General features: G+C 52.1%; 1 pseudogene; it reads left to right on the forward strand.

The window, feature by feature from the left end:
- On the forward strand, positions 1-24,680 carry LOC142922435 (putative RNA-binding protein 46 pseudogene; annotated as a pseudogene).
- The last annotated feature ends 653 nt before the right edge of the window (positions 24,681-25,333 follow it).

The following is a 25,333-nucleotide window of genomic DNA, read 5'->3' on the forward strand; positions in this document are numbered from 1 at the left end:
TGGTTTCGCCCACACGACCCTCTCCCTCCACCACCAAAGTGTCGCGTTTTGGCGGGAGAAGGCGGCTGTGTGTTCTGAGGAGACTAACAACCACCACCACCACAACATCTATAATCATAAGTATAACTACTACTATAATAACAATAACATCTACAATCGTAACTATAACTACTATAATAACAACAACATCTACAATCATAACTATAACACTAATAATAACATCAACAACTTACAACAGCAATTATATAAACAGTTACAATAGTAATAAAAACATGAACTGCTATAATAACTAATACTGTAACATCAACAACTACGCCTATAATAAAACAAAAACGTGAACGAGAGCGGGCGACACAACAAGGAGGGCGGTGAGTGAGAGAGTGGAGCCGACCTCTCGCCCTCACAGCCTGAGGCCCACAAAGACGCGCGGGCTCTGTCAGCCTCACGCAGCCCGTCAGGGAGACTACACGGGGAGACATTTGTGTTGTGTCTGTGTGTGTGTCTCTGTCTGTGTGTGTCTCTGTGTGTGTATCTGTGTGTGTATCTGTGTGTGTATCTGTGTGTGTGTCTGTGTGTCTCTGTGTTGTGTCTCTGTGTGTGTGTCTGTGTGTGTGTCTCTGTGTGTGTGTCTCTGTGTGTCTGTGTGTCTCTGTGTGTGTGTCTCTGTGTGTGTGTCTCTGTGTGTGGGTGTGTGTGTGTGTCTGTGTGTGTGTCTGTGTGTATCTGTGTGAGTCTCTGTGTGTGTGTGTCTCTGTGTGTGTGTCTCTGTGTGTGTGTGTCTCTGTGTCTGTGTGTGTATCTGTGTGAGTCTCTGTGTGTGTCTCTGTGTGTGTGTGTCTCTGTGTGTGTGTCTCTGTGTGTGTGTGTTGTGTGTCTGTGTGTGTGTCTCTGTGTGTGTGTGCCTGTGTGTGTGTCTGTGTGTTGTGTGTGTGTCTCTGTGTGTGTGTCTCTGTGTGTGTGTCTCTGTGTGTGTAAGCCTCACGCAGCCCGTCAGGGAGACTACACGGGGAGACATTTGTGTTGTGTCTGTCTGTGTGTGTGTCTGTGTGTATTGTGTCTGTGTGTGTGTCTCTGTGTGTGTGTGTCTCTGTGTGTGTGTCTGTAAGCCTCGCGCAGCCCGTCAGGGAGACTACACGGGGAGACATTTGTGTTGTGTCTGTCTCTGTGTGCGCGTCTCAGTGTGTGTGTGTCTGTGTGTGTTGTGTGTCGCTGTGTGTGTGTCTCTGTGTGTGTGTGTCTCTGTGTGTGTTGTGTCTGTGACTTCAATGCCCGAGTTGGTCATGATACTGGCACCTGGTCTGGAGTGATTGGAGGGCATGGGCCAGATCAGCTCAATAACAACGGTAGGAGGCTGCTAGATTTTTGTGCAGCCCATGGGCTTGTAATTACCAACACGCTGTTCCGGCATCGGCGCATCCACACAACATCATGGATGCATGCCGGGTCCAAGCAAGAACATCTGCTGGACTACATAGTGACGGACCAGTGGATGCGAGCCCATGTCCTTGACACCAGGACCTACCGTGGAGCTGATCTGCCCTCTGACCATCGACTAGTCATCTGTAAGATGCGCCTGCCATTCTTCCACTCCGGTGGTGGGTGTACACCCAGGACCCCATTCCGACCTGAAGTGGCCTGGTCTCAGTTATCTGATGAAAGTTGCAAGCGAGAATTTCATCATCGCTTGCGGCTGGGATTGACATCGTCCCCGACTCCTGATGTCGAGGGTAAATGGGCGAGGTTTAGGACTGTGACTCATGCAGCTGTAATGGCTGCTTTGGGTACGCGGTCCAGACCTCCCCAGAGACCCTGGCTGACAGAGGAGGTGTTCAGGATGGTTGAGAAAAAGCGACAGGCCCACTGCCATCGGCTACAGAATCCCACGTCAGAGAATGAGGAGGCTTACCGCAGCCTTCGCTCGGAGGTTCGGAGAGCCGTCAGGCGCTGCAAGGATGGGTGGTGGTCGCGGGTTGCTGAGGAGATGGAGTCTGCCTCAGTGGACCGTGATCACAAATCTCTATTTAACTCCATCAAAAAAGTAACCTGCAGCGCCACACCTATTACCATCATTAGGGGAAAAAACGGTGATCCAATCTCCGACCCCCAGGAACAGGTTTGCAGATTTGCTGAGCATTTCTGTGAGGTCCTGGGGGAGGGAAAATCCCTCAGCCAGGAAAACATCGTGGCACAAAGTGAGGATGACCCTGCTGAGGCTGCGGTGCCTCATATTGGAAGAAGTCACCCCCTGTGAGTGGCTGGCTGAGGTGCCATCTGTTGAGGAAGTACTGAAGGCGATCCGGAGTCTGAGACCAGGAAAGGCAGCGGGCAGAGATGATCTCCCAAGCGAAATGCTGAGGGAGGGTGGCGTTTGTGCACAGAGTGCCCTATATGACATCATAACAACAGTCTGGACCACTGGACGGGTTCCGCAGGATTGGAAGGATGCCCTGGTGGTCCCCCTTTTTGAGAAGGGGGACCGCACAGACTGTAACAACTACAGGGGCATCTCACTGCTCAGTGTGCCGGGAAAGGTCCTGGCAAGGATTATTCAGCATCGCCTTGCCAGGCACGCTGAGGAGAGGCTTGCGGAGCCCCAATGCGGTTTCAGGAAAGGGCGGTCCTGCACAGATGCCATATTTTCTGTCCGTCTGCTACAGCAGAGGTGTAGGGAATTCCAACAAGACCTACATCTCTGCTTTATTGACCTGGTCAAGGCCTATGATACCATCAGTAGGCCTGGGCTCTGGGTCGTTCTTCGTGCTTTTGGAGTACCTGACCCTCTGCTCACGATCATTAAGGACCTTCATGATGGTGAGCGGGCTGAGACTGGAGCGTGCCACTAAGAGGTGGGGCCTTACCATCAACCCCACCAAAACTAAGCACCTGCCTGGGTATTTTGTACCATCGGACACTCCACCCCCACAACTCCCGATCGGTGATGGGGCAGTTGTGGAGAGAGTGGAGAGTTTCCCATACCTGGGCAGTGTGCTTATGACTGGCTCCAGTTTAACAGCAGAGGTCTCACTCCAAATCAGTCGAGCGGCAATATCTTTTCATCGGTTGCGTAACGCTGTGTGGAAGCTACCTGGTCTGTCGCTCCGCACTAAGCTTCAGGTCTTCTCGGCCACGGTCATTCCCTCCCTTCTCTACGCTTGCGAAACGTGGACCCCCTTAATGAAGCATCTTCGCCGGTTAGAAACATTCAGGCTGGCCTGCCTATGATCCATCCTGGGTTTAACCAGACTGGATTGTGTGAGGAGCTCACAAATCCTTGAAAGATCTGGGCAGGGTCCCATCGGTGAGCTCCTCCGGCGGGCAAGGCTGCGATGGCTGGGTCATGTAGCCCGCATGCCCAGCCACCGCATGCCGAAACAGCTTTTGTTCGGCCGGATTGAGGGGGCTAAGCGGGCGCGGCACGGGCTAGAGAAGAGATGGAGTGATGTGGTACAGGAGGACGTGGAGCTGAGTGGACTTGCCGATGACTGGTACAAGCGGTGTCAAGATCTGCCTCTGTGGAGGAGGCTCGTGAAGGACGCTATTGGGCAGTTGGAGGTAGTCGCCCTCCAACAACAACGGAGGGCGGAGGAGCGACGCTCAGAACAACGAGCGGAGCGCCGGGTGGCTAAAGCACAGCAGGTTGGCACAGTAGGGGGCACAGGTGGTGCATCAGCCAGTCATCTCAGTCAGTCGACCCGTGGCACCTGGGTCTGCCCCGTGACCTCCTGCCAGCGGGCGTTCGACACTTCACGTGGCCTCAGGGTGCACATAGCCTGGCACAAGCGTCGTGGTGACGTCACCGCCACTTAGTGGCGAATGGCGGTTGTTGTTGTGTGCGTGCGTGTGTACTGCGCGTGTGTGTGTGTACTGTGCGTATGTGTCGTGCGTGTGTGTGTACCGTGTGTGTGTACTGTGTGTGTGTACTGTGCGTGTGTACTGTGTGTGTGTGCACTGTGCGTGTGTGTGTGTACTGTGTGTGTGTACTGTGCGTGTGTGTGTGTAGTGTGTGTGTGTAACGTGTGTGGCGGTAGTCTAGCGGTTAGTGCGCTGCTCTACGAACATAACGACCCGAGTTTGATTCCCGCTCACAGCCAACACCCAGTGACGATTATTTGAACCGGTTCTGGGCCTCCCCTAGGTCGACTCAGCCTCAAGTGAGTACCCGGTGCGGTGTGCAAACATCATTACTGGGGAGACAAAGGCGGTCGGGCACGGTGCTGGCCACCCATTCCCTTCGCGTGCCGCGCCGGCCTTCATAGGTGGAGCTGATACTTGCTAACAGCACTTGCCCCAACAGTCTGTTAAGGCTACACGGGGGATCTTTGTCTTTGTATCACCACCCAGGAGTCACGGAGCTTTTGAGGCTCCGAGCCACGTGGGGATCCACAACAGCGTGAGGCGGTGCCACTCACAGGTGAGACTCGGGGATATGTGATTTCTAATCGATAGCCATCCGTCAGTTAACCCATCGCAACTGCTGAGTCTGTCACGCGACTTCCTCCTTCCAGCGAGCCTTTGACGCTTCACGTGGCCTCAAAGTGTACACAGTGTGTACGTATACACAATAATGTCCACGTTGTTGCTGAGTTCATGCACTCAAGGGAGGGGCAATGGAAAATGAATTTAAATCAACTTAAACTCCATCCCCGTGACCTCTTCGGCATGAAGTGGCAGCTAGTGGTGTCATGTCACCAAGGTATTCAGCCCTCCCCCGTCCACAGCGCTCTTGAGCGTGACGTCACCTCCGCTTGGGTCACTGCCGATATCAATCCAGTGGCAATCCTTATTTGGGCAAAGCTACGCCCAGTGACTGGCGGCTCATTAACATAATGTATCCGTTAAAGCCGTCGAGAGTTTATTGCGACGGGTTCAGCAGCCACGCCCCCAACGCTCGACATATGGGCCGAACCATTAACATAATTTATTCAGTACAGAGCCGCTCATTGTGGAAGGGGCGTGTCTCTTACCCCGGGAGTGACGTCATGTTACTTGCTTACCCGCGTGACGTCGCTAGGTAACAGGAGGCTGCCTATCCGCGCTTGCACTGAAATCCGAGGTGAGAAATTCTCATGGTGGTCGTGGTTGTTGTTTACCAAGGTAGAGCCTCTCTCTCTCGTAGGGATGTCAGTTGAGTAGCAGCGAGCATGGGAATCGACGTCCAAGTTGGAACTTTACAACGCGGGGCCTAGCCACCCGGGGCCTTGCCTCCTGCCCTCGCCTGATTGCATTCACTTTAATTATCTCGCTTAAGTTTAATTTGTCTTCACCCGGCTCGCCACTTTGTAACTTTGTTTTATTGTAAATATTCACGCAGTTTTTATTTTCTTTTGTTAGCAGGCCAAGCCCGCTTGAGCTGCTATACCGCTCTTGTTATCAGAAGCGACCTGCCCACAACAACACAAGGTGAGGCTTTGTCAACGTGTGTGAATGTTTTGACTTAAAACTTTGGTGACTGCAGGAATTAATATTCTTGGTTCTTTCGGTAAAGTCACGTAGATAAAAAATGTAATAAAAATAACAGATAATCATTTTTTTTTTACAATGAAGCAAAAAAACCCCACAATGTTTCTATGGCAACATTAATGTTGAAGATGCGAGGGCTTACAGGAATATTTATGACATTTGCCCTCTCATTGCGTGCCATGACAGTGCTGTTTGCACAGTCACACATAGTCACTGTAAGATGTTTTTCTTGGTCGTGTTTTTGTTTTGTTGCTTGCTGTGGTTGCACCCGATTCAAGAGCCGAATGGCTCACGGGACTATAACCAAAATAAATAAAACTGAAAATAAAAAAACTGAAACCGCGTGATGGATTTTGGGAAAGTTTTTCACTGCATCTCCAAATATATATAAAAGGCAAAGTTGTGATTGTGTGTGTTGTCTGTTCAAAATGTTTAGCGTACTTCGCGACATGCAACAAACTGGAAATTTGCCATGTGGGTACTTTCCAGACTGTACACCGTACAAACATTGGAAGTAAAACTTTGTGGGAAAAGTCCACGATGTTTTTTGTATTTACCGAACAGCTTCAACGGAGGCGGATGGATCGTTGCGCAAAAGACGGTGATGGCTTGTTGAGTCTCCAGGGGGGGGGGTTCCTGTATCAGTAGATGGGTCGTGGCTGCTGATTATGAAAGAGAAACCAATCCCACGGGGTCAGCACTGCACTCTGTCGGCAGGGTTACCAAGGCAGTGGAAATATATCTGGTCCAGTTTTTTATGGAGATCAAAGGTCAAAGGTCGCGTCATGGGTGACCTATAATGTTCGCCGCCGCTGCTGCTGCTGCACTCTTCTCTGCTCTCGTGACCCCCCTCCCCGCCAGCCTGCTCCTCGTCAGAAGAGGGGACGGTCGCCGTGACTGAGCGCCCCTTCGTCAGGTCTGATGGGCGTGGCGTCGCTTACGTTGGGGCCATTCGTGGTGTGCTGCACTGCGTGGCGGCGTGCGCTGCGTGGTGCGCGCTGCGTGCCGGGGCGGAAGCGGCAGCAAGCCCCCAGCTGTGACTGTAAATCGAGCCGCGTGGTGATATCATACCAAAAAAATAAGCCACTGAAAGAACCCAGGCTTGGTTATTTTTTTCACATAGGAACATTCAACAGAAGCGACGGTGAGCTCCTCGGGTTAGGTCTGCCGTCCGTTGGTGTCGGCAGCTGCAACAAATATTCTCCTGAATTGTTACAAAGGAGATTGTGAATAAACAAGGCCTGATTAATTATTCTTGCGACCGTGAAGGGTCGTTAGCCCCTGCTTCTTTGGACAGGTCTCAATGTTGCGTTTTATAAGAGGCGTCCAGAGCAAATCTCAGAGCAGAATGATATATAGGGTTGAGCTTAATGAACGATGTATTGGGAGGCACAATGATAAATAATATCGCAGTAATCAAATTAAGACATTACGGTAACCCTTACCAACTCTAAATGGAGTGTAGCTGGGAAACAATGTTTGTGTCTAAAGAGAGACAGTTTTTTATTTTTTCAGTCTTCCCAGCGTGGTCATTGGATTATTAAAAACAACATTTAGGGAGTCTGTATATTTTTCATGGAAGCCTGATTGTTTGGGATGTAACAGCTTATTTTCTGAAAGTTAACCAATTTGCGTATTTAGTAAATGTTCAGGTAGTTTTAACAATGGTGATAATATCGTAGTCTATTTTGGATTCATACAGCGCCCTTTCCAGGCCACTTTACAACGTGAGCTGACGGCAGTTAGTAAGGACGGTGACTGAATGGGAACGGAGCCGATGTTTGGGGTAGCAAAGGTGGAACAAAGTGGAAGTGTAATGGCGAGTGAGGGTGTCCGATCGGTGCCGCAGCGTGGACGAGCGAGGTGCGGGGCACGTGCGTGAAGCGGTGATACGTGCGTGGGTGAGAGGAGGCGAAGGGTGATCGTGGCAGAGGTCTGGCGGCAGGATAGTTGAGCTTTTCGATTTAAAGCTTTCGTGACTGCAAGGATTCATCTTCTTTGGTTCTTTCGGTAAAGTCACCACCACCACCACGTAGAATGAGAATAAAATAATAAATTGATAAAATAAAATAACGCGATAATATTCTCACGACGTTTCGGCCACAACACAAGCTTCCCAGTGTGGTCATTGTCCTCCAGACAGTCTTGTCCCTTCACCTGATGAAGGCCGCTTGTGTTGTGGCCGAAACGTCGTGAGAATATTATTGTGTTATTGTATTTTATAAATTTATTATTTTATTCTCATTCTACGTGGTGACTTTACCGAGAGAACCAAAGAAGATAGTTGAGCTTATGGAGGTGCACAGCGTAGGGCTGGGGAGGGAATGTGGTCTGGTGCACATAGAAAGTCACGTGGAAGCCGGGTCAGGAATTGGAGTTGGAGGAGGAGGGAGGAGGGAGGAGGAGGAGGATTGCAAGTGGGTTTGAGGTTCGGGTGGAGGCACCGGTGTAGGGGTGGAGGCAGCGGAAGAGAGGAAGCAGTCGAGAAGAGGAGGGACGTGAGGGCCGCGTGAAAGGTGTCAAGTGAGAGTCCCGTGGTGGAGGAGTTTCTTCTGCGCTGCAACTGGGCTAGAAGGGGGAAAGAAGAGAAGCAAGGAGGTGAAGGAAGGGCGAGGAAACGGAAATATTCACATCGAAGGGACACATTTAAAGAAATATTGGCCGATTTTAATGTTGAGGATAATTTGTAGGCGCTCTTTTGCGAAGGTGGCGAACAAATTCAGTTGTTCATTCAACAGGGTAACTGAGGCTTCTGCAATGGACAAATTAAATATACGGGTTAGGGGCCTGAAAATGAAGTCACCCACAGTGATTAAAGCAAAAGGCAGGTAATTTATCAGCTCCAGAACTATTTATTCTTGGTTCTTTCGGTAAAGTCACATTGAAGGGAAACAATAAAATAATAAAATATATATAAAACAATAAAAATTCTCACGACGTTTCGACCGCAACACAAGCAGTCATCATCAGGTGTGAAAACCACAGCAATAAAATTTGAAAAAAAAAAACACTTTCCTAAAAGTCATATTTATTAAGTGCGCCACCACCGAACAGATTTTATCCATCCTACAAGTATCGTCGCCCAATGTAAACATTGAGTCTTCATGTTGTTCTTCATAGGAGATATGGAACTGCATCCTGGTCCTGACTCACTACTACAAATGTTCTTGCCGTTGATTGTGTTGCAGTCGAAACGTCGTGATAATTTTATTGTTTTATATATATTGTATTATTTTATTGTTTCCCTTCAACGTGGTAACTTTACCGAAAGAACCAAGAATATGAATCACTGCAGTCACTGCAGCTTTACATCAAAGCTCCAGAACTGTTGAAGGAATGGAGCTCTGTAATGGTCTGAAAATGAGCCGCATCGAATTGATTGTTGATGGTTATGAACGCTTTGTTTTGGATCTGTTGAGCCCACGGGAGATGGTTACTTGCTACTGCAACGTATTATCTCCACACATATAAAAGGCAAAGTTGTGATTGTGTGTGTCTGTTCAAAATGTTTAGCGTACTTCCAGACATGCAACAAACTTTACATTTGCCATGTGGGTACTTTCCAGACTGTACACCGTGCAACAATTATAAAAATACACTTTTTTTTTTAGGCGGGGGGGGAGCTCAAAAATGCATTTAATTTTTGCAAGGCAAGTGAGCTGTGACGTCAAATCTGTCACGTGACCCGCGCACGTGGAAGGGTCACGCATTGCTGCGTAGTGGTTAGCGCGCTGTCTGTGTGTGTGTGTCTGTGTGTGTGGGGAGCGGTAGTGTAGCGGTTAGCGCGCTGCGCTATGAACCTGGCGACCCGGGTTCGATTCCCGCTCACGGCCAACGCCAGTGACGATTATCTGAACCGTTCCCGGGCCTCCCCTAGGTTGACTCAGCCTCAAATGAGTACCTGGTGCGGTGTGTAAACATTGCCACTAGGGAGACAAAGGCGGTCGGGCGTGGTGCTGGCCACCCACCCCCTCGTGTACCGTTCCGGCCTTCATAGGTACTCGCTAACAGCACTTGCCCCTACAGTCTGTTAAGGCTATATGGGGGATCTTTGTTTCTTTGTTATGTGTCTGTGGAGGAGTTGGAGGAGTTGGAGACGCTGCTGCTGAGATTGGAGCGTGCCACTAAGAGGTGGGGCCTTACCATCAGCCCCACCAAAACTAAGCACCTGCCTGGGTATTTTGTACCATCGGACACTCCACCCCCACAACTCCCAATCGGTGATGGGGCAGTTGTGGAGAGAGTGGAGAGTTTCCCATACCAGGGTAGTGTGCTTATGACTGGCTCCAGTTTAACAGCAGAGGTCTCACTCCGAATCAGTCGAGCGGCAATATCTTTTCATCGGTTGCGTAACGCGGTGTGGAAGCTACCTGGTCTGTCACTCCGCACTAAGCTTCAGGTCTTCTCGGCCACGGTCATTCCCTCCCTTCTCTACGCTTGCGAAACGTGGACCCCCCTAATGGAACATCTTCGCCGGTTAGAAACATTTAGGCTGGCCTGCCTACGATCCATCCTGGGTTTAACCAGACTGGATTATGTGAGGAGCCCACAAATCCTTGAAAGATCTGGGCAAGGTCCCATCGGTGAGCTCCTCCGGCGGGCAAGGCTGCGATGGCTGGGTCATGTAGCCCGCATGCCCAGCCAACGCATGCCGAAACAGCTTTTGTTCGGCCGGATTGAGGGGGCTAAGCGGGCGCGGCACGGGCTAGAGAAGAGATGGAGTGATGTGGTACAGGAGGACGTGGAGCTGAGTGGACTTGCCGATGACTGGTACCAGCGGTGTCAAGATCGGCCTCTGTGGAGGAGGCTCGTGAAGGATGCTACTGGGCAGTTGGAGGCAGTCGCCCTCCAACAACAACGGAGGGCGGAGGAGCGACGCTCAGAACAACGAGCGGAGCGCCGGGTGGCTAAAGCACAGCAGGTTGGCACAGTAGGGGGCACAGGTGGTGCATCAGCCAGTCATCTCAGTCAGTCGACCCATGGCACCTGGGTCTGCCCCGTGACCTCCTGCCAGCGGGCGTTCGACACTTCACGTGGCCTCAGGGTGCACACAGCCTGGCACAAGCGTCGTGGTGACATCACCGCCACTTAGTGGCGAATGGCGGTTGTTGTTGTCTGTGTGTGTGTGTCTGTGTGCGCATGTGTGTATGTGTGTCTGTGTGTGTGTCTGTGTGTGTGTGAGTGTGTGTGTGTATGTAGTGGTTAGCGCTATGCCGCGCTACGAACCCGGCGACCCGAGTTCGATTCCCGCTCCCGGCCACCACCGGTGACGATTATTTCAATCGCTCCTGGGCCTCCCCTAGGTCGACTCGGCCTCAAACGAGTAACTGGTGTGGTGTGTGAGCATCGCCACTGGGGAGACAAAGGAGGCCGGGCGTGGTGGATCCAAGTCCCGGGCTAAGCTGGGCAGTAACAGCTAGTCATCAATTATTTCGGTAAAGTCACCACGTAGAAGGGAAGCAATAAAATAATAAAAAAATAAAAAATATTTTTTTTATATATAAAAATATAAAAATAAAATTGTATTGTTTTATATTTGTATTATTTTATTGCTTCCCTTCTACGTGGTGACTTTACCGAAAGAATCAAGAATATAGTCTATAGGCTCTACATAGCCTCAGTAGATACTATCTATATACTATATACTATCTATATACATAGCCTCTAGAGAGGCTAAGTAAATAGATAGTATCGACTGCAGGTCGACATTAAATGTCGATGCTGTGTGTGTGTCGATGCTAGCGAGCACCGCTGATGACAGTCTACACAGCGACATGCGAACTGGCTGCGTGACGATGTTAACGAGGCAACGCTCGTTGACAGCACTTGCCCCAACAGCCTGTGCAGGCTATACAGGGACCTTTGCCTTTGTATTTGCTTGTATGTGTGTGAGAGCGGAGCGGTGGCGCAGCGGTTAGCGCCGCGCTACGAACACGTCTACACGGGTTCGTTTCCCGCTCACGGCCAACACCACCGCTGACGATTCTCTGAACCGGTCATGGGCCTCCCCTAGGTCGACTCAGCCTCAAATGAGTACCTGGTGCGGTGTGTAAACATCGCCACTAGGGAGACAAAGGCGGCCGGGCGTGGTGCTGGCCACCCACCCCCTCGTGTACCGTTCCGGCCTTCGTAGGTGCTGCTCGCTATCAGCACTTGCCCCAGCAGTCTGTTAAAGCTACACGGGGGATCTTTGTCTTATTGCCTCGTGCCATTGTAACGGAGTGTGTCAGACTTTCACCCGCGGATCCAATGTACTCACTTTTTGTTTGGGGGGTCTAATTAAATCGCTCCACGTCACCCACAGAATTTGTAATTCGCAAAACGGACGTGATTGTGGAACACACACGTGTCGCCCGTCACGTGTCAGCAAAGCTCTTCACAACTCGGGCAGCTTTGTCAGAAAACTAAACACTCAACAACATTTGTCAAGTGGCCCTGCCCTGGGACGAGAACACACACGCGGTTAAAATATAGATGCGTCTAAACATGTAATAGGCAACGTTTCGTCCACGTGCTACGATGAAGGGTCACTGCCCGAAACGTCGCCTTTCATACATGTTATTGCTATTGCAAGGCCACCGTGCTGTTCACTAATGATTTGCGTGTCTTTGGTTATCACAGTCGCGTGCCATTTGGCAACGATAGACATTTTGCCCCTGACAATTAATTACAACAATAACAAAAACGCGGCTTGATCACAAGGCGCTACAAATTGCGGCGGGCTGCTCTACGAATAATTAGGCAACGTGACTGCAATTCGTGATCTGACTTGACAGGAACGCGTTAACTCCGCCACGTAATGTAATCACACGGCGCGTTCGGGGACTCCGTGAGAGAAAACAAACATAAATCCCGTGCCGAAGGAAATCTCTTGCCAAAACGGTGTACAGTAGAGTACAGTCATCGTTACGTTACTTTAGATATATTGAGTCTCACACACTTACCGGCTTCAAGAGGTAACACAAACTCAACACATTCGCAAATAACGCAGTTGCATTTTAGGCGTTTTCAGCACAGCGAGAGGGCCCATCACGCCACCTGGTGGCATCATGGCGAGAGGGCACATCACGCCACCTGGTGGCATCACGGCGAGAGGGCCCATCACGCCGCCAAGTGGCATCACGGCACGAACACCCTGGTGCACGTCTCCTGCTCCATGCGAACTTTGCACGACGTCGGGGCCTGCAAACGCCCGACCAGATCTTCCACACGCACAGACAAAGATCCCCCACCGTGTAGCCTCAACGGGCCGTAGGGGCGAGTGCCGTTAGCGAGCAGCAGCACCTACGAAGGCCGGCACTGTGGCACACGAGCGGGTGGGTGTCCAGCACCGCGCCCGGCCGCCGCGCCGGGTGCTCGTTTGAGGCCGAGTCGACCTAGGGGAGGCCCGGGACCGGTCCGGATAATCGTCACCGGTGCTTTTGCCCGCGAGCGGGAATCGAACCCGCGTCGCCGGGTTCGTAGCGCGGCGTAGCACCGACCGCTGCACCGCCGCTCCCCACAACACACAAACATGTACACACGTACACACACATGTACACACACTCACAGACACACGCACACACGTACACAGACACACACACGTACACACTCACACGTACACACACGCACACGTACACAGACACACACTCACACGTATACAAACACACTCACGTACACACACACACGCACATACACACGTACACACGTACACACTCTCTCTTCATGTGGTCGCGTGGATTTTTCCCTCCGGGTTGGTAGCGGCGGCGTAGCGCCGACCGCTGCACCGCCGCTCCAAACACCGACGCGATCGCGTTGACAAACCTCGCCTGGTCTACGGGAGGTCGTGGGTTCAACAACCCCTAACCCTCGTGACACTTGCGGCTCCTCCAGGTTTTCCTCTTCGCATTTAGATTCAACGTCGCGATATCGGGGAGCAATTGGGGCCGCGGTGGGTGTCCACGCGGCAATGATGAGCGGTCGCGGTCTGAGCTTGGCTGCGTTTCACTCCAGCGCTGTCCTCGTGACAGTACGGTCCCTTCACCTGATGAAGGCTGCTTGTGTTGTGGCCGAAACGTCGTGATTTTTGTTTTATTTTTTTAACCTACGTGACTTTACCGAATAGAACCAAAGAGTGTGGATCCTTGCAGTCACAAAAGCTTCAAATCTAGGTTTACCAGATACCCAACCGATACCAGCGGCTGGACAAATGGCTACACCCGCACGTTTGGCCACGTACGGCGCGTAAGAAGTTCACCGTACAAAGCCACTCGCAACAGAGACGAATAAATTAGCAAGGGGGCCCTTGAAAGTGCGCGGCCCGTAGCTGCACACGTAGCAGCTACTTTTGCTACTCCGGCACCTCACCGCGCTCGTTCGCCGCTGCGTCCGTCTCGATGGCAAAGCCTAAACGGAAAAAAATGTAAACGAGCATCTCTTCGACTCGATTCGAAGCTTTCGTGACTGCAGGAATTATTACTCTTTGGTGTTTTCGGTAAAGTCACGTATAAATGAGAAATAATAAAATGACATAATAGCGTACGACGTTTCGGTTGCAACACAAGCAGCCATCATCAGGTACAGAAGAGCTACATTTACGAGAGAGGGGAGACACATAACCTCAGATGCATACACAGACACCCAAGTAGGGGGAACTAATACAGATACAACAGGGGACACAGAGAGAGAATCACACCAAACAGGGTTTAGCAAAATTTGGAAACCATGTAAAGCAACACAGACGGTCGGTCAAAACACAATTAACGCATAGTCTGGTTGATTACGCTATTTCGAAGATTGCTAAATTGCAAGTTAAGTATGAAATTTTAAAATACAGACCGCACACACACACATAGACATCCAAGCAAAGCGAACCAGCACAGAGTGAAGTCGCCTTAAATAGGCAGAGAAGGTAAGGTTAAAATGCGTGCGTAGCACATCACCACCGTCGTCAACATCATCATCACGCAGAGCGGACACAATGGCGAATGATACGGGCAGCGATCCACCGCATTAAAACAATCACAACATTTTTGCCCATCATCATCATCATCATCACTGTGGCTAAATGTTAACTACCTCGCCTGGTACGCAGGAGGTCGTGAGTCCATCCCGACCCTGACGCCTGCTGCTGTATATTTTGGAGTTTGCGTCTTTCTCTCTCATCATCACCACGGGGGCTATGGGATGTTAACTACCTCGCCTGGTATACAGGAGGTCGTGGAATCGATCCTGACCCTGACATCTGCTGTATATTTGTAGTTTGCGTCTCTCTCATCATCAGTGTGGCTAGGTGATGTTAACCCCTCACCTGGTATACATAATTTTGTCGGATTGATACTGACACCCGCTGTATTTTTGGAATTTGTGTTTCTCTCATCATCACCACGGTGGCTAGGAGATGTTAACTCCCTCACCTGGTATACAGGAAGTCGTGGGTTCGATCCCGACCCTGACGCCCGCTGCTGTATATTTGGGGTATGCGTGTTCTCCCCCTGGTTCTGTTGATATTTCTCCGCGTCCTCAGATTTTCCCCTCCACGTTTGAAGTCAACGTTTGCGCGTTTACAGTATCTGGCCGCTGCTTTACGTTCCCACGTGATGATAACAACGATAAGCCACTAAGTTGAGCTGTCATTTGTGACGGCCAGGGTCGTTTCTAAAAAAACGATCTAAACAGCAGCTCAGTGTGGCCTTACACCTGGTGAAATGAAACACATTGCTTCATGTGTTTAGTTTACTGTGTGAGGCCTTACACCGTTAGTGAAGACCTCGTTTTCAAGACAAATCACTTGATGTTCCTGGTACGAGTGAGCATAGTGGTGTGTGGGGGGGAATGGTAAATGTTTTATAGCAATTACTGCGATGAATAATCCATTAAAAAGAACGTTGTTGAATTACCTTTGATGACGAGACGATGGAGGTGGTTTTAGTGATGGCTGGGCCACGCAGTCCACATGCCCAGACAACGCATGCCCAGACACCGCATGCCCAGACACCGCTTGCCCAGACACCGCATACCCAGACACCGCATGCCCAGACACCGCATGCCCAGACACCGCATGCCTAAACAGCTTTTGTTCGGCCGGATCGAGGGGGCTAAACGGGCGTGGCACGTGCTAGAGAAGAGATGGAGTGATGTGGTACAGGAGGACGTGGAGCTGAGTGGACTTGCCGATGACTGGTACCAGTGGTGTCAAGATCGGCCTCTGTGGAGGAGGCTCGTGAAGGATGCTACTGGGCAGTTGGAGGTAGTCGCCCTCCAACAACAACGGAGGGCGGAGGAGCGACGCTCACAACAACGAGCGGAGCGCCGGGTGGCTAAAGCACAGCAGGTTGGCACAGTAGGGGGCACAGGTGGTGCATCAGCCAGTCATCTCAGTCGACCCGTGGCACCTGCTGGGTCTGTCTGGTGACCTCCTGCCAGCGGGCGTTCGACACTTCACGTGGCCTCAAGGTGCACCTAGCCTGGCACAAGCGTCGCGGTGACGTCACCGCCAATTAGTGGCGAATGGCGGTCGTCGTCGTCGTCGTTATTGGCGAGGATTTGAGGAGGACGACCCTTCAGGAGATGCGGGCGTTTGACAATAACGCACGACCATCGTCGTTTAAGCACTCATAGAGACCCATAGACCACTACTCATAGAGACCCATAGACCACTACTCATAGAGACCCATAGACCACTACTCATAGAGACACATAGACCACTACTATTGGCGAGGATTTGAGGAGGACGACCCTTCAGGAGACAATAACGCACGGCCGTCGTCGTTTCAGCACTCCGGGCGGCGCTTTTTAGACGGACCTCACGTGGGACTCGCCTCGACCCAAGCCGCAGGAACGAGCGCACCGCAGGAAGTTCGCGCGAAGGAAACCCGGCCGTCGCCTCGCGAAGCTCGTAATCGCACGCGAAAGGTCATACTCGGATTGTAAAACGTCGCGGCATGGCTCTCCGACACACACCACCGGCTAAGTCTTCTTTGGTTCTTTCGGTAAAGTCACCACCACGTAGAATGAGAATAAAATAATAAATCGACAAAATAAAACAACGCGATAAATCCTCACCGGCTGGTGCCGCACTCGTGCAGTGACATCGCGCCGCGTGCCGGCAGGGCGGAGGAACCGGGGCGAGGGTCGCGGCAAGACCTCGCGCGGAAGCCCCTAGAACCCTCCGGTAGGCTCGGGAAGGCGAGGCGCAGGCCGGGGGCCGAGTCGAACCGCGCTGAGAGCTCCGGGCTGCCGGTTCCGGGAGTGGACAAGTCTCCTTGTCTCGTCTCCTCGTCTCGTCCTCGCCGCCTTCGCCCGATTATCGCGCGGTCGACCGCCGTGGGCGCGGTGCGGAGAGGGCCGTGTCCGGGACGAGGCGTGCGGCAGCGGAGAGAGAGATGGGGGGGGCCCCCAGCGGTGGCGTGAGCTCGGCAACAACAACAACAACGACGACAACGACGACGACGAAGACTAAAGAGGGCGGAGCGGGCGCCTCCTGCGACCGCCTCGTCTCCGGCCTGACCGCGCCGCGTGGTGCGACGCCGCGTGGTGCGACGCCGCGTGGTGCGACGCCGCGTGGCTTCGTTGACGCGCGAACGCGACGACGGTTTGTTGCGTGTGCGGACTGACGCGCAGGCGGGCGGAAAAAACATTTTACTTTTAGAGGCGAGGTGAAGACGCGACATGAAGGGCCGCGGCCCGGACGTTAACACGGGACGTCAACAACAACTTGCAATGCATCGCCACGGAGTTTGTACAAAGAAATCGCCGTATTTATAAGTTTTTTTAGACGCGGCCTTCGATGATTTTTAGACGCGACAGGGACGATGCGGAACGCACCACGGACACACGGGGGGGGGGTTAACGACGTTTGTACGCTGCCCTTCGTGACGCGGAGAGAGCGGTAGGGATCGTGGGTCATGGCAGGAACCGGGGGGGTGGTGGGGGTAAGCGACTTGGAAGTTCATATTCTTAGCTCTTTCGGTAAAGTCACGTTGAAGGGAAACAATAAAATAATAAAATGTATATAAAACAATAAAAATTATCACGACGTTTCGACCATAACACAAACGGTCGTCATCAGGTGTGTCGGTTTGAAGGCCGGAACGGTACACGAGGGGGTGGGTGGCCAGCACCACGCCCGACCGCCTTTGTCTCCCTAGTGGCGATGTTTACACACCGCACCAGGTACTCATTTGAGGCTGAGTCGACCTAGGGGAGGCCCGGGACCGGTTCAGATAATCGTCACTGGTGTTGGCCGTGAGCAGGAGCAGCGTAGCGCTAACCACTACACTATCGCTCCCCACACACACGCCTGCACACACACAAACACACCAGTACACACACACACACACACCAGTACACACACACGCCTGCACACACACACACCAGTACACACACACACACCAGTACACACACACACCAGTACACACACACCAGTACACACACCAGTACACACACACACCAGTACACACACACCAGTACACACACACACCAGTACACACACACCAGTTCACACACACACCAGTACACACACGCCTGCGCACACACACACACCAGTACACACACACCAGTACACACACACCAGTACACACACACCAGTACACACACACACCAGTACACACACCAGTACACACAAACACCAGTACACACACACACCTGTACACACACACACACCTGTACACACACACACACCAGTTCACACACACACCAGTACACACACGCCTGCGCACACACACACACCAGTACACACACACACACCAGTACACACACACCAGCACACACACACACCAGTACACACTCACACCAGTACACACACACTAGTACACACACACACCAGTACACACACACACATCAGTACACATACACACACCAGTACCACACACACACCAGTACACACACACACCTGTACACACACACACCAGTACACACACACCTGTACACACACACACACCAGTACACACACACACCTGTACACACACACACCTGTACACACACACACCTGATGATGACCGTTTGTGTTATGGTCGAAATGTGAGAATTTTTATTGTTTTATATATATTTTATTATGTTATTGTTTCCCTTCAACGTGACTTTACCGAAAGAGCTAAGAATATGAATGACTGCAGTCACGAAAGCTTTAAATAAAAATTTAACTTGGAAGTTGACAAGTAGGAAGGAGAGCGATCTGTGTGTGTGTGCGCGTGTGTGCGTGTGTGCATGTGTGTGTGCGCGTGTGACACTTCACGTGGCCTCAAGGTGCACCTAGCCTGGCACAAGCGTCGTGGTGACGTCACCGCCACTTAGTGGCGAATGGCGGTTGTTGTTGCTGACAAAAACAACTCCCTACCTCCACGTGGTGCCGGACGGGCAACGTTGTCGTGGACAGTGCTGTGGGGTGGAGGGCCAATTCCAATCGGCCTCTTCTCTCAGGGCATTTGCGACCACCATAGCGGCTAATTAATTGAAGGTGGAGGGGCTGGTAACCCCTCCACCTTCAATTACTTAATTGAAGGTGGAGGGGTTACCCACTCAACCACCCACTCACCCAGACACTCACACATCCACCCACTCACCCAGTCGCCCACCCACTCACCCAGACACTCACCACCCACTCACTCACCCGCCCACACACATCCACCCACTCACCCAGTCGCCCACACACCCAGCCACTCACAACAATCGCCACTAATTGGCAGTGACGTCACCACGACGCATGTGCCAGGCTCACGTGGTTAGCAGTAATTAATTAATTAAGCCCCTCTCCACCTTCAATTAATTAACCCCTCCACCTTCAATTGATTACCACTAACCACGTGACCCTGGCACAAGCGTGGTGGTGACGTCACCGCCAATTAGTGGCGATTGTTGTGAGTGAGTAGCTGGGTGAGTGGCTGGGTGAGCGAGCAGGTGAGTGAGTGGGTGAGTGAGTGGGTGAGCGTGTGGGCAACTGGGTGAGTGGTTGGGTGAGTGGGTGGTGAGTGTGTGAGCGACTGGGTGAGTGAGTGTGTGGGTGAGTGGGTGAGTGAGTGAGTGTGTGAGGTGAGTGTGTGAGCGACTGGGTGAGCGACTAGGTGAGTGTGTGGGTAGATGAGTGGGTGGGTGACTGTGTGAGTGAGTGAGCAACTGGGTGAGCAACTGGGTGAGTGGGTGTGTGAGGTGAGTGTGTGGGCGACTGGGTGAGTGGGTGGGTGAGTGGGTGGTGAGTGTGTGAGCGACTGGGTGAGTGAGTGTGTGGGTGAGTGGGTGAGTGAGTGTGTGAGGTGAGTGTGTGAGCGACTGGGTGAGCGACTAGGTGAGTGTGTGGGTGGATGAGTGGGTGGGTTACTGTGTGAGTGAGTGAGCAACTGGGTGAGCAACTGGGTGAGTGAGTGGGTGTGTGAGTGTGTGTGCGACTGGGTGAGTGAGTGGGTGTGTGAGTGTGTGAGCGAATGGGTGAGTGTGTGAGTGAGGGAGCGACCGGGTGAGTGTGTGGGTGGGTGAGTGTGTAGATGAGTATGTGAGCGACTGGACGAGTGAGTGTATGAGTGGTTGGGTGAGTGTGTGGGTGGGTGAGTGGCTGAGTGAGTGGGTGAGTGAGTGGGTGAGCCAGCAGGTGAGTGATTGGGTGAGTGTCTGAGTGAGTGGGTGAGTAAATGGTTGGGTGAATGTGTGAGCGACTCGGTGAGTGAGTGGATGAGTGAGGAGGGGCACTGCGAGGTGGGGGGTGTACAGGGGGTGAGAGGTAATGATTATTATACAAGGCGGTCCAAAAGTCAGGACACAGTTTTTTGGGTTTCTCTTTAAGTTCATTGTGATTTTTCGAGTTTATAAAGTTTAACACGTAGGCTTTCGCGACCAATATTATTCATAATAAAGGTTTTTGGGTTAGATCGCGTTATTTATAAATGTGTCGTAACCCTCCACCACCCGACACGGCCAATCAGCAAAAAAAGTGTCACGTTGACAAAAGACAAATAGTTCACTACTTTAGCCCACCGGTGTGTTAAAGAGTGAATCCACAACATTTACAGTTTGAGTAGTGTGACGTTTCGCTGGTAATTACATCCAGCATCATCGGGCAATTCGCCAGAATGGTAAAGCCCTCTCCACTTGCTCCCGGTCTTAAATAGAGCAGCAGCAGAGTGACGTCATCATTTAACTCATATCAGGTGCAGTGATTTGAGGCGGAGGGGGGGGTATTGTAATTATATAATCGAATAGTAATCAGTCAATGGTTATGATTAGTAATGAGTTGTAGATTAGTAATTAGTTGTAATGTGTTAGTGATTATATGCTATGTTAGTAATCCGTTAATTAGTATGTGTTTCCCCTATAAGGAATTGTAATATGTATTATTTAATAATACGCTTCCAGGCCGCACTAAGCCTGTAGCTGTTAGAGCGATTAAAGTTATTTTTATTCCTCTCAATTTCAATGGATTCTCTAATTAGTCTTTGCCAGTAATAATTAGTTTTACACAACACTTCAACGTTATCAAAATGAATTGAGTGTCCTTGTTGACAAGCATGTTCTGCCACTGCCGACAGTTGTGTTTGAGATAATTTAATATTTCTCTGATGTTCTTTTAGTCTTACGCTGATGTTACGTCCCGTCTGTCCAATATAGCATCTGCTACATAAACAATCCGATATACACCTTCTGTTGATAATTTAGGTAATGCGTCTTTAGTGCAAGATACTAGTTTTTGAATTTTGTGTACTGTACCAAATCTTACTGTAATGTTTTGCTTTTGCAAAACACGGGCTAATTTGTCAGTTACTCCTGAGATATATGGAATTTTTATTGTTTTAACAATCTGATCGCTTTCAGCAGTATTGCTTTGCGATCGTGATTTGGCATTCAGTGCTCTGTTGATTTGAGCATTATTGTAGCCATTCTGTCGTAATGCGTCTTTAACATGTTTGATCTCTCTCACTAGACTCTCACCATCTGACACTGTTTTAGCCCGATGTATGAGCGTCTTGATAAGAGAGGATTTCTGAGCTGGATGATGATGTGAATCTGCATTCAGATAGGCATCAGTGTGTGTTTGCTTTCTGTCAACGCTGTGTGTTATTTTACCGTTTAGGCCATGTCCAAGCAAGATATCTAGGAATGGGAGTGTGTTATTCACCTCCATTGCCATGGTGAACTGGATGGCCGGGTTTTGTGCATTGAGATGACTTAGAAAATCATTAAGCGTATCTTTACCATGTGGCCAGACAACCAAAGTGTCATCCACATATCTAAACCAAAAAGATGGTTTTAATGTGAATTATTTGTCTTTTGTCAACGTGACACTTTTTTTTGCTGATTGGCCGTGTCGGGTGGTGGAGGGTTACGACACATTTATAAATAATGCGATCTAACCCAAAAACCTTTATTATGAGTTTATATAGGTAGCTCTGCTTAAACGCGTCTCTCTCTCTCTCTCTCCATCCATCTCTGTCTCCACTCTCTCCCTCTCTTCCTATCCCCTGTAGGTTCGGGCCCGAGCGAGTTCCTGCCGGGGATTTGGCTCTTCAGGGGTTGATTCCCCCCGTGGCTTTGTCAGCACGAGGCGACCGCGCAGAGCGTCAAGGGCTCCACCGGGCCCCAAGCCGCTGCCCCAGCACCACCGTAGTAGCCAAACCACCGGTGCTCGGCATGGCCTATATGAAGGTCTTGCTGGACCTCATGTTGCGCACGGGGTACAACATCGTCCGGGAGAACGGACAGAGGAGGTTCGGACCGCCGCCCGACTGGCGGGGGCCCCCTCCCGCCCGTGGCTGCGAGGTGTTTCTGGGGAGGATCCCGCGCGACCTCTACGAGGATGAGCTGGTGCCCGTGCTGGAGACGGTGGGGAAGCTCTACCAGCTCCACCTCATGATGGATTATAGCGGAGAGAACCGCGGCTACGCGTTCGCTACCTACGCGACGCTCGCCCAAGCCACGGATGCCGTCAAGAAACTCGACAAGGTAGAGATCCGTCCCGGACGCCGCATTGCAGTCTGCATCAGCGTGGACAATCGCCGCCTCTTCATTGGGGGGCTGCCAAAAGACAAGAAGCGAGCGGAGGTGATGATGGCGATGAGCGGTGCCACGGAGGGCGTGGTGGACGTCAAGATGAGCGTCTGTTGCTGGGACAAAACCCTCAACCGAGGCTACGCGTTCGTCGAGTACGGGAGCCATCGCGCGGCCGCCATGGCCCGGAAGAAGCTCCTTCGAATCGCCTTCCGGCCGTGGGGCCAGACCGTCAAGGTGGACTGGGCCATCCCGGAACGGGTGGCCGCGGCCGCGGCGGCAGCGGCGACAACGGAAGACGAGGAGGAGACGGAGGCGGTGGTGCCAGACCTGCTGCAGCCGGAGTGCACGGCCACCGGCAAGGCCGCGCACAGCCTGTTTGGGTGCTGGGGGGCACGCACGTGGCTGTGGTGGGTACCTCTCCACCTGCGGCCCATGCCCGTGGCTCTCGAGGCGCTGCCAGAGGCGGCCGTGCTGTCGTGGCAGGCGCGGCTGTGGATGCTGTACCGGACCGCCGGCGTCAGCTACCCGACCTTCGAGCTGCACGCTCACTCGGAGCCCGGGATGCCCGCGGGCCTCCTCTATAAGATGTCGATTCCCGGGGTGGGAGAAGGCGCCGGCATCTTCCCCGCATTTCTGAGCTCCAGCGAGGAGGGAGCACGGGAGGTGGCGTGTCAGCTCGCCTACAACATCCTCAGCGATGCGAATCCTCTGAGAATGCGCCCAGCCCCCGCCGCGACACCGCCTCCCAGCCGCCTCTCTCAGGACCTCTCGGCATAACCCGGCTCCTTCCCCATGACCCAGCAGGTGGTCGCCACGTGCTGTACCTGCACCAAAAGCGACATGTACCCGTAGCGACATGCGTCCATTGCAGCGGCGTTCGTCAGACCGCTGACGATGTTCTACCCACGAGCCCTCACTTAGCGTTCGCTCTGAACCTCACGTCCGTTGCGGCGTTCAAACTGCAAATTACCCGGCCGCTCACTCTCCACGTTCCCGCACGCTCTCCACTCAGCCATCCACCCCCTTTCCTTTTTCCCTCGTGGGGGGGGGGGGGGGGACCACCCCTGACTTCATTTGACTCGTCGCCCCGTACGCGTCCTCATTCGCTCCTTCTCACCGGACCACGCGCCGCTACCTCGCTCGCTGCGCACGTCTCACCAAATGACTCCACGTTACGTCTCGTCACTGTGCCGGCTCTTCTTGGCCACGATTCCGGCTGGCGGCGTGACGGCGATGGAGAGAGATGCCGGCGAACGGCGACACGCCAGGACCCGGGACCCCACGCACGAGGCCCGAGCTCCGGGTCCGCTCCCCCTTATATCCCCCCAGGCGTGGCTAGGCCCCGCCTCCTGCCACGCCCTCTCGTGGAACCTTCCAGCAGGTTACACGAGAGGGCGTGGCCAGAGGCGTGGCTAGGCCCCGCCTCCGGCCACGCCCTCTCGTGGAACCTTCGAGCAGGATACTGGAGTAACTCGGCTAGCCCCACCTGTTGCCTTTGCCCCAGATACGCCTCCTTCCCTGATTGGTTGTTACCTCTGTGGCCGTACCCGTGAAGCCCTTGCCAGGCCAGCGGGTGTCACCCTGTCATGTCAGCAGGTGTCACCCTGTCATGTCAGCAGGTGTCACCCTGTGATGTCAGCAGGTGTCACCTTGTCATGTCAGCAGGTGTCACCCTGTCATGTCAGCAGGTGTCACCCTGTCATGTCAGCAGGTGTCACCTTGTGATGTCAGCAGGTGTCACCTTGTCATGTCAGCAGGTGTCACCCTGTGATGTCAGCAGGTGTCACCCTGTCATTGCACTTTAATGTAAACCGACAACAGAATCCTTGAAGAAAAAAACTCATTCAGGTGTTTGACATGTCAACGCCATTTCGTTTTTGAAAATGCACGGGAGAAAAATATATTTTGTTCACGTCGCATTCTGATGTCAGAACATTTGATTGTTGATCAAATTGAAAAAACCCTTGAACAACTTTGCTGCACACGGAGATGTCCGTGCACCGCCTCGTTTCCACGGCCTCTATCCCGGTGCCATTTCTATTTCAGTTCTGTTCCTTCGCCTGAAGAAGGCTACTTGTGTTGTGGCCGAAACGTCGTGATTTTTGTCGTTTTATTTTTTACCTACGTGGTGACTTTACCAAATAGAACCAAAGAGTACACATACAGCTGTTAAGAGTTTGATGTTTTATTGATTTTCAGTTTAGGTGTTTTTTTCCACTAATGTTTCTGTTGTTATTGTTTCAGTGGAAATAAAGTACTGAAAAGTCTCTCTCCACTCTTTCTCTCTCTCTCCACTCCCTCTCTCCACTCTCTCTCTCTCTCTCCACTCTCTCTCCACTCTCTCTCTCTCCACTCTCCCTTTTTTTACGATCAGAAGAAACAAGAAGATGCTCGGTGTAGTCGGCACTTTGCTCCGTTCATCATTTCGGTTTTTTTTAATGCTTTGCTTTATGTAACCCCCCCCCCCCCTTTTAAATGAAAGACCCAAATTTTTTTTTCTTTTTTCTTTCCCCTTCCCTCTCTCTCTACCCCTCTCTCTGCCCCCCCTCTCTCTCTACCCCCCTCTCTGCCTCTCCTCTCTCTCTACCCCCTCTCTGCCCTCCCTCTCTCTCTGCCCGCTCTCTTCCTACTCCATTTGGCTCTCTCTCGCTCTCTCTTTTTTCTTTATAACTACGACAGGTGCTGCATCTGCACTCAGCCCTTCCCACAGTCAAACGGCCTCCGACGGGTAACTTAAATCTGCATGCAGAGCTCTCCGTCATCTGCCACCGAGCACACGGCCTCCTCCAGCGCCCACTGCTCCTTGAAGGCCGGCATGGCGTGGGTCAGCCGCACGTGGCGGAACTCCAGCCACACCCTGGCTCCGACCAGAGCGCGGAAGATGCCCAGGCTACTGGCTGGACGTTGCCCCTCCAGGGCC

This window comes from Petromyzon marinus, unplaced genomic scaffold, assembly GCF_048934315.1.
Source record: "Petromyzon marinus isolate PM22_M1 ecotype Great Lakes invasive population unplaced genomic scaffold, UKy_Petmar_22M1.pri1.0 PM_G_Scaffold_95, whole genome shotgun sequence".
NCBI lineage: Eukaryota > Metazoa > Chordata > Hyperoartia > Petromyzontiformes > Petromyzontidae > Petromyzon > Petromyzon marinus.